Below are 9,942 nucleotides of genomic sequence, written 5' to 3'. Positions count from 1 at the left end.
CCTTGGAAGGAAAGTTATGACCAACCTAGACAGCATATTAAAAAGCAGAGACATTACTTTGCCAACAAAGGTCCATCTAGTCAAGGCTATGGTTTTTCCAGTGGTCATGTATAGATGTGAGAGTTGGACTATAAAGAAAGCTGAGCACTGAAGAATTGATGTTTTTGAACTGTGATGTTGGAGAAGACTCTTGAGGGTCCCTTTGACTGCAAGAAGATCCAACCAGTCCATTGTAAAGGAGATCAGTCCTGGGTGTTCATTGGAAGGACTGATGTTGAAGCTGAAACTCCAATCCTTTGGCCACCTCATGAGAAGAGTTGACTCATTGGAAAAGACCCTGATGCTGGGAAAGATTGAGGGCAGGAGGAGAAGGGGATGACAGAGGATGAGATGGCTGGATGGCATCACTGACTCGATGGACATGGGTTTGGGTAGACTCTGGGAGTTGGTGATGGACAGGGAGGCCTGGAGTGCTGTGAGTCATGGGGTCGCAAAGAGTTGGACACAACTGAGTGAATGAACTGAATTGAAGTTGAAAGAATTTGAGAAAACAGCAGAAGCTTATTTTGACCCTCTGGTCACCTTTCACCCTGAAGTAGGTCATAGTACTCTTAAGTGAGAAGTGCTTTCCCTGTAGAAACAAAGGTGCGTCCTCACCTCCAAAGACAAAATGATGCCAGAAAGACTCCAAATAGGCCTTGCTAAGTTTCCCCCAGCATACTACACTCAGCTCATGCTCCTCGGCCTGTTATATTTCTCCATGAGTATCCACTCTTCATCAAATCTAGTGTGAAAATTACTCAGGTTTCACTGTTTCTTCAGATCTTGATTTTTTTATGAAGACTAATGTTTCTTAAGACTTACTTTAAGTAAATTTACATGTTTTCTCCTACTACTCTATCTTGGTCAATTGAATTTTCAAAGCGAGCCAGGGATCCCAAGAAGGTGGAGTAAAAAAAAAAAAAAAAAATTCCCCTAAATTTCTAAGAAATTACAATGAAATATGTCCTGAAGCTTTTCTTTGGTCTTTTCTTTTAAGACTCATAGATTTAGGTCTTGCATTTAGGTCTTTGATCCATCTTCAGTTAATTTTTGTGTATGGTGTAAGGTAAGGGTACAATTTATTCTTTTGCATGTGGATATCTAGTTTTCGCACAACCATTTGTTGAAAATGTCTTTTTTTCTATGGAATGGTCTTGGCTTCCTTATCAGGAATCATTTGACTATGATTGTGAGAGTTTATTTCTGGGCTCTCTATTCTATTCCATTGTTCTGTCTGCATTCACGAAAATACCACACTTTTGATTACAGTGTGAAAGCATGATAGTCACTCAGTTGTGTCTGACTCTTTGCTACCCATAGACTGTAGCCCTCCAGGCTCCTCTCTTCATGGTGTTTCCCAGGCAAGAATACTGGAGTGGGTAGCCATTCCATTCTCTAGGGGATCTTCCCGACCAAGGGACTGAACCATGGTCTCCTGCATTGCAGGCACATTCTTTACTGTCTGAGCCACCATGGAAGCTTTGCAAGAAGCTTGAAATCAGAAAGTGTGATATCTTTAAGCTTGTTCTTCTTTTTCAGAATTGTTTGGCTATTCAAGCTCTCCAGGTTTACTGTTATGACACAGTTATAAAGAGGACAAAATTTGTAAAACATTTGTGAGGGTTCATCAGTTTTTTCTAAGAATCTTTCTTAATTTTTTGATACTCAAATCAATGTGAAGTCTTTGAAGTATCTGTCGTGTCATCACCCCTGTAAATTTATCTTCATTTGTTCACTGGAGTAACTCTTCTATATGAGTGCCTTTCTAAGTGTCTGAATTGTGCTTTGATATCATGAAATCCTGCATCTTTTACAAGATGTAAAATTCTTTTTTGAAATAGATTTGCTCTCATATTTTGTGGTGCTAATAGATGTATACCTGTGCTAACCAGTGTGTGCTGCCTCAGTTGTCTCAATACATTAGCAGATCTTTTGTTAAGTAGGGAGGGATCTTAAATGTAGACTAATTGTTATAAATTGTCTCTTGTGTAGTGAATATTTTTTACAGAATTAAACTTTGTGAGTTTGGGGTTTCTGATGGTAAGTACTCAAATTAAGGATAAGTTGTCATTGTTGAGGCTATGAGAATGGATATGTTCCTGAGAATAAAGTGCTTTGGGAGAGCTGGAAAGAAAACCAAAGTGCTCACGAATCCACTGACTTTTAGAGAGTTGAGGGCAAAAACATTGAGCATTCATTCCTGGGGAATGAGTTCTTAAGGAATTATGACAAGAATTTGACTAATTAAATAAAAACTGATATTAAACAAAGAATTTCAGATTAATTTCTCAGGAAGAATGATTACTGAGGAAAGAGAAATGTGGGATGTGGTATCATTCTGTAAGAAAGAAAGAGGAAAAAAGGATGATAGATGGAAAAGAACCTTGGGTTTCAATTTCTTTTAGAATAAAATGGAGGTAAGATATGTGTCTCCCATTGAGCTCCCATTGTCACACATGTTCTTTTTTTTCTTTCATGTTCTTATTTTCATGCACAAATTTTTTGCAGAGAGACGATTAGAGACCATGGAAAGCCTCTCACTTTGAATTTATCTTGAGCACTGTCGCATCTCCATGCTTCCTGCCCCGTGAGCTACTCCTGCAGGGCTTTCCTCACAGCTCGCATCCACCCACCCTGACGTTAGTTACTAACAGCTGAGAGTATTTCCCCTCAGAACTACCTGCAATTTAATGAGGGATTCTAGACATTTAGTAGAACCATATACAAAACAAAAGTTATAAATATATATGGAGGCGTTTCAAGCACATGTATAAAGTCATATTGTTTTATTCATTCTCTACTCATTTCTACTGAGGGTGTTTATTGAGTTTTGTGCTCACAGTATTAGACTGAGAACACAAAAATAAATCAGTCCTTAAGAAGTTTGCTACCTAAGTTCTCAACCAGGAGGCATAATAGTACTCTCCCCATGTTTGAACATATCTGGGGGCAGTTTGGTTTGTTCCAATGACTTGGGGGACATTACTGGTATTTAGTGGGCAGAAACACTCTGGAAAGATTTGCATAAAGAAGAATTATCCAGCCCTAAACAGTGGTGTCTCCATTGATAAACAAATGCTAGAAAAAGAATAATACTAGTAGCAGTGATTTATTATATACCATACTGTCTTAAGCACCTTACCTGCATTGTTTAACTTCAACTTGACACGTTGGACTTCCCTTATGGCTCAGCTGGTAAAGAATCCGCCTGCAATGCAGGAGACCTGGGTTCAATCCCTGGGTTGGGAAAATCCTCTGAAGAAGGGAACAGCTACCCACTCCAGTATTCTGGCCTAGAGAGTTCCATGGACTGTATAGCCCATGGGGTCACACAGAGTCGGACACGACTGAGCGACTTTCACTTTCTCACTTTCACTTGACATTTTGGAGTTAATACTACACTTTTTTGAATAGCTGAAAGGATAAACAAGTCTTTCATGGTTATGCTGCTAAGTAGATGGTAGAACCAGATTTTAAACCATGTTCTAGATTAGACCCCAGGACCTATAATTTTAATGACAATTAAATAACTTTTTATTATATTATTATATTCATAATTATAAAACTTATTTTAATAATAATTTAATAACAATTTTAATAACTGGCACATAGAGCTTCTTAAGGTAAAGGTAAAACAGAACATGGAGATCTGCATGCATGAGCATGCAGAACATGCATGAGCAAACCCAGAGGGCACAGACTATGATTCATTCATCTCTCTTCCTTATGCCTAGTGCAAGGACTGCCAAAATTCCTCTCCTCTACCTGTCATTTTTGCCTGGAAAATCCCAGGGGTGGGGGAGCCTGGTGGGCTGCTGTCTATGGGGTCGCACAGAGTTGGACACGACTGGAGTGACTTAGCAGCAGCAGCAGCAGCACCTGTCATTTTATTTAGTTCAATAGGCTTTAATTCACATAAAAAAAATTTAAAAAACACCTCACCTCAGGGTGCCTCCCCATGGGGGAAGGAGCACGCCCAGCTCCTGCAGGATATTCAGGAAAGGCATCCACACAGGGACCTGAGCACACTGCACACTGGCTGGTTCACAGGACTTATTATCCTATCCTAGACGTCCTGGTTCTATTAGCCCTAGCTGCAGGGACCAAAAGTTTCCTCTGCTCCTTCTGAAATATTAGATAATGTCAGTGCAGGGGGATAATACACTCTTTCTGCATTTCTGCCCTGCAGTGCAGCAACTGTTGCTCTTGGGGATGATTGTGCTAATTCTTAGCTCATTAACGCCAAGTACTACATGCCTACACACTACTCTAACCAGAGAGAATGCAAAACAGTGCAATACATCTTTCTGGAGCATGAAGTTTAATAAGATTGAACCAAGGGAAGAACCAAGGAGTTGGCAATAACTATCCTCTCCCGCACCACATGGAAGACAGAAGTGTGGGGGATGGGGACATGCCCCAGGGGACAGTCCAGTCTCTGAAGTTTCACCCAGCAGGGGAGGAGGGGCAGCCAGGCCAGGGTGGCGCCTCTTCTGGTCGCCCAGGTCCCTTCAGAGCATCCTCTGTGCTGGCCAGGGTTTTGGACAAGAGGCTTCCTGAAGGGGTGGAGGTGCTGGGTTTGAGTCCCATCATCCAGGTGGGAACATGCTCAGGTCCCAGAGGGCTTGGCAGGTCATCCACTGGGTGTTTCTGGGCTCACTTTATTATTACCCCTCTTGCTGGGCAGCCCAAAACAAAGATGTTTAAGTATACCTCTCCAGATTCTCCCAGCCACCCCCTTCTTCTTCTGGGTGAGGCCAGGGGGAGTGACTGTGGACATATTCTTGGGCTGCCCAACACGGGTGGAGCTTCCCGCATCAGGCACATCTGGGGGGCAGTGGGTTCCTTCAGGGATTTTACTGATGTCATGGGTGTTCCAGATGTCACAGGTGCCCCTGGTGTCCCGGGTGACGGTGGCATGAGGATCGTGGGTGCCGTGGGCACCACCGGTGTCATGGGCGTCTCTGGTGTCCCTGGGGACACTGGTGCCGCAGGTATCGCGGGTGCCACGGGCATCTTCTATGTTGCAGGCCCCAGTGGTGTCCTGGGTGCTTAGGGCGTCATGGGTGAGGCTGGTGTCACAGGTGAGGCTGGTGTCACACGTGAAGCTGGTACCACTGGTATTGCAGCTCTCGCAGGTGCTGCTGGTGTCGCAGGCGTCTCTGGTGTCCCGCGTGAAGCTGGTATCACGGGTGTGGCTGCTGTCACGCCCACCGCAGGTGTCACAGGTGAGCCTGGTCCCGCATGTGTCGTGGCGGTCACCGGCGTGATCGGTGGCTTGGGCGCTGCTGTCATCACGGGTGTTGCCAGTGGAGGGGGCTGAGCTGGGGGTGACGGTCCTCGCCTCTGGGCAGGGTGAGGGAGTGGCAGGCTCTCTGGTCTTCTCCCTTGACTCCTCGTTCTCCTGCTCCATGGTCTCCCAAAGCCAGTCGGGAATAAGCATGGACACTTCAGGGCTGGCGGGAGGCGTATGTTCTTGGCTGCTGAGGTCGGAGGAAATGGCCGGCCTCACAAGGATGGTGCGGGCCCCCACCTTGGGTTTGTTCGTGTCAGTGCCACTGCTTGTAAGCTAGCCCTGGATCTGGTCCCTCCACCAGCCCAGCATCATCCCCACTGTCACCCCAGGGTGCTCTTCACAGGCTGGCGGGAGTGGTTCCTCCTGGCCCATGTTCACCCATGGATGCTGCCAAACCTCATCCAAAGTCCCTCTGTTGGCAGGGTTGAGCATTAGCATCCTCTGTATTAAGTCTGTTATTTCCCTTGATAGGTGTTTGGGCACATGGTATTGCCCTCTGAGGATGCATTCCCGCAGCTCCCAGAAATCTCGTCCCATGAAGGGGAGGGATCCAGTTACCAGGGTGTACAGGACGACGCCGAGGCTCCACACATCCACCTCTGGGCCTGTGTAAGGCAGCCCCAGGAAGAGTCCTGGGGCTGTGAACATGGGGCTGCCGCAGAAAGTGTCTAGCTTCTTTCCTGGGTGCCACTGGTTGCTAAGGCCAAAGTCTGAGATCTTGACGTTGTTGTTGGCATCGAGGAGAATGTTGCCCAGCTTCACGTCCCGGTGCACCACGCCCCGCTGGTGGCAGTGCTGCAGAGCCGAGACCAGCTGGCGGAACGCGCCTCGGGCCTCCCCCTCCGTCAGGCAGCCTTGGGTCTCCAAGTAGGTGGATAAGTCTCCCCCACTGAGGTACTCCATTACTATAAACAGAGTCTCCTCTGTATCTATAACCTACAGGAGTTTGACGATGTTCGGGTGGTTCATGATTCTCATAGTGTTAACCTCTTGAAACAGTTGCTGGAGGTTGGTGAACGTCTGATGTGTCTTCTCAATGACCTTGATGGCTACCACTCCCTTGGTCAGAACATGCCAGGCCAATTTCACTTTGGCGAATTGGCCTTCACCAATTGTGTGAAGGATCTCATAATTTTCGATACGAGCCATCTTGTTAGCGGAGATGGCTATGAAGTCCTGCATCCCTAACTACACTACCACTAAGCTATACTAATGACCTAACTATACTAACTCTACCACTAACTGTACTACCACTAAGCCCTCACTAAGAATGCTAACTGTTCTAACAATACTGCGTATGCTAACAGTACTATACAACTATTCTAATGCTAACAACTAGTAACAGTGCTAATACTAACTATGCTAGGAAACTGTTAACTATACCTACTGCACTAACTATGCCGAGAATACTAACTATACTACCTATGCTAACAAACTATTAGCTATACCAACTATGCTAACTATATCAATGATACTCTCTATACTAATACTAGCAACACTAACTAAAAATAATAATAATAAGATAAAATGAGAAAAAGAAGTAAGGGAAAAAATGGGGAAAAACAAAAAATGAGGAGGAGAAACTAAAAATGAAAGAAAGAAAGATAAGACATAAATTTAAAAAATGAGAAAAAGAGAAAGAAAAAAAGAGAAAAATAAAAAAGAGAAAAAGGAAAAAAAATCAACAAAATGGCAAAAACACGGAAAAAAACTCGCTAGCTGTAGGTCCAGCCGTCAGGTCACCAAAATCAGCTTCCTGGGCTCTGTGGACAAAAACCTGCACCAGCTGGGGTCTTATAAAGGGTTCTGGTGAGTTTCACGACAGTGATGCCCTGTGAGGTCAGAGCAAGAAATGGACCAGTCGTGGCTGGGGATAAACCCAGTGGTTTTTCTCCCTTTTCAGCTTTAAGGCCCCTTTACACTTAGGTAAAAGGTCCCAAAGAGATTTTTCTTTAAATATATTAGAGACTGGTATTCACTTTGTTAGAAATTAAAATCTGTAGGAGGCTTCAGCAACTTTTTCATTTCTAGTTTGAAAGTTAGTAATAATTTTACAGACCTCATAATGTCTCCACTTGAAATATTCAATTCTTTTTCCTTAAACTCTGGTCGCAATGTGATGATTTAATTGACTTGATGAAACTATAGGAAAATGTTCTATTGTGTGAGACACTGGTAAAGCACATTATTAATGTTTATGAAGGTGAGAGAAGATTTGCCGGGAGGATCAAGAGCAGATTTCTCATCGGGAGCCTCAGAAGTCAGATGACATGGGTCAGTGTCTTTGAAATGTTGAAGGAAAGAAGGAAATGTTAACCTAGAATCCTATGTTTAGCAAAACTGTCATTCGAAAATTAAACAGTGATTAAGGCATTCCCAATTCAGGAGAGTTGAGAGAATTCTCAACCACCCGATCTTCCTGAGTCAGGGAGTCCTTCAGGTTGGAATGAAAGATCCTCAGCAGTGACTCTAAGCTTTATGAAGAGATCAAGATCTCTGGTAAAAGGAGGTAAATGGATGATTAGAAAAGCTAGTGCTACACTGCTGTAATTAAAATGGATAACCAGCAAGGACCTACTGTATAGCATAGGGAACTCTGCTCAATGATATGTGGCAGCCTAGATGGGAGGGTAGTTTGGGAAAGAATGGATACATGTGTATGTATGGCTGAGTTCCTTTGTTGTCCACCTGAAATTATCACATTGTTCATCAGCTATGTTGTGTCACCTAAGTCACCTAAGTGTGTCCAGCTCTTTGTGACCCCATGGATGGTAGCATGCCAGGCCTCCCTGTCCCTCACCATCTCCTGAAGTTTGCCCAAGTTGATATCCATTGTGTCAGTGATGCCATCCAGCCATCTCATCCTCTGACACCCTCTTCTCCTTCTGCCCTTAATCTTTCCCAGTTTCAGGGACCTTTCCAAAGAGTTAGCTATTTGCATCAGGTGACCAAAATACTGGAGCTTCAGCATCAGTCCCTCCAATGAGCATCCAGGGTTGATTTCCCTTAAGATTGACTGGTTTGATCTCTTGGCTGTCCACAGGACTCTCAGGAGTCTTCTCCAGCACCACAGTTTGAGGGCATTAATGTTTTGGCATTCTGCCTTCTTGACGGTCTAGCTCTCACAACCATACGTGACCACTGGGAAGACTATACAGACCTTTGTCGACGGAGTAACATCTCTGTTTTCAACACAGTGTCTAGACAAAAAGATATGATACCGAAAGATGAGTATAAAATTAAAAGTTAAAGAAAAAGAAAAGCCAATACTATTGTAACTTTGATTTGAAGCTCCAGTTTTTGTTTTCAATTTGATTTGAGACTAATATATAATAAACATTTCTAATACTTTTTTTTAATTTGGGGGAAAAATCTGATTGGTCTCTAAAATAAATGTATGTTTCTGACCTCAAGGATAGCATTTGTAAGTCTTTGTCCTCCAATATGAAGGTAAACCAGGATGGGATCCCTTTGAATGCATCAGATAAATGACAGAAGCTACAAAATAAACTGATGTGAGGCAATAATTGCAATAAGAGCAGACTTCAAGAAATGTAACTGAGGAACACTAGCAATAGGTGCAGTAAGGTCTCAGAACCCGTATTCCAGATACCACCTTGAATAATATAGTAAAAAGTATCCAGTAAAATTTTTTTATGAAATGTGTAGACCCTGTATTAGTAATAGTCTGTGTGCATATGTGCTAAGTCACTTCAGTCATGTCCAACTCTTTGTAACCCTATAGACTATATAGGCCGCCAGGTTCCTCTGTCCTTGGGATTCTCCAGGCAAGAATACTGGAGTAGCTTGCCACGCCCGGCTCCAGGGGATCTTCCCAGCCCAAGAATTGAACCAGCATCTCTTGTGTCTCCTGCCTTGGCAGGTGGGTTCTTTACCACTAGCGCCACCTAGCAAGCCCTAATAATCTGCAGGGTACCATAACAGAAAAGCACACACTATGTGCCTTAAACGGCAGAAATTTATATTTTTTCACAGTTCTAGAGACTTAAGTCCAAAATCAAGGTGTTGTCAGGGTTGGTTTCGATCAGACTTCTCTTACTGACTTGTACACAGCCGCCTTCTAGTATTGTTGTTGTTGTTAAGTCACTAAGTGGTGTCCGATTCTTCTGCAACCCCATGGACAGGACTGTAGCCCACCAGGCTCCTCTGTCTACATCCTCACATAACCTCTTCTCTGTGTACACACAAAAAGAGAGTGTTCTGATGTCTCTTCCTCTTCTTATAAGGACACTGCCTATTGGATTAAGGCCCCACCCTTTGGCCTCATTTAACCACTAACCTCCTTATAAAGCCTATCTCCAAATAGAATCACACTGGTGCTTAGGGCTTCAGTATTTACATTTTGAGGGAAAATGGTTTGGTCTATAGCATTCTGCCTTTTGTTTCCCCCAATTCATGTCCATCCTCATGTGCTATTAAAATACACTAATCTCAATATCCCTAGATGTCTTAAACCATTCCAACATTGATTCCAAGTCTAAAGTCTCATTAAAATGTCACTTGATCAGGTATGGGTGAGAAGTGATGCATAAAATTAACCCTCACAGGACCCGTAAAGAAAATATAACACTTTCTTGAAACAT

General features: G+C 43.6%; 1 pseudogene; it reads right to left on the bottom strand.

The window, feature by feature from the left end:
• Positions 1–5,611: 5,611 nt before the first annotated feature.
• Positions 5,612–6,520, bottom strand: LOC122679078 (annotated as a pseudogene).
• Positions 6,521–9,942: the final 3,422 nt, after the last annotated feature.

This window comes from Cervus elaphus, chromosome 21 (assembly GCF_910594005.1).
Source record: "Cervus elaphus chromosome 21, mCerEla1.1, whole genome shotgun sequence".
Lineage (NCBI taxonomy): Eukaryota > Metazoa > Chordata > Mammalia > Artiodactyla > Cervidae > Cervus > Cervus elaphus.
This window is presented reverse-complemented; position numbering and strand designations above follow the sequence as displayed.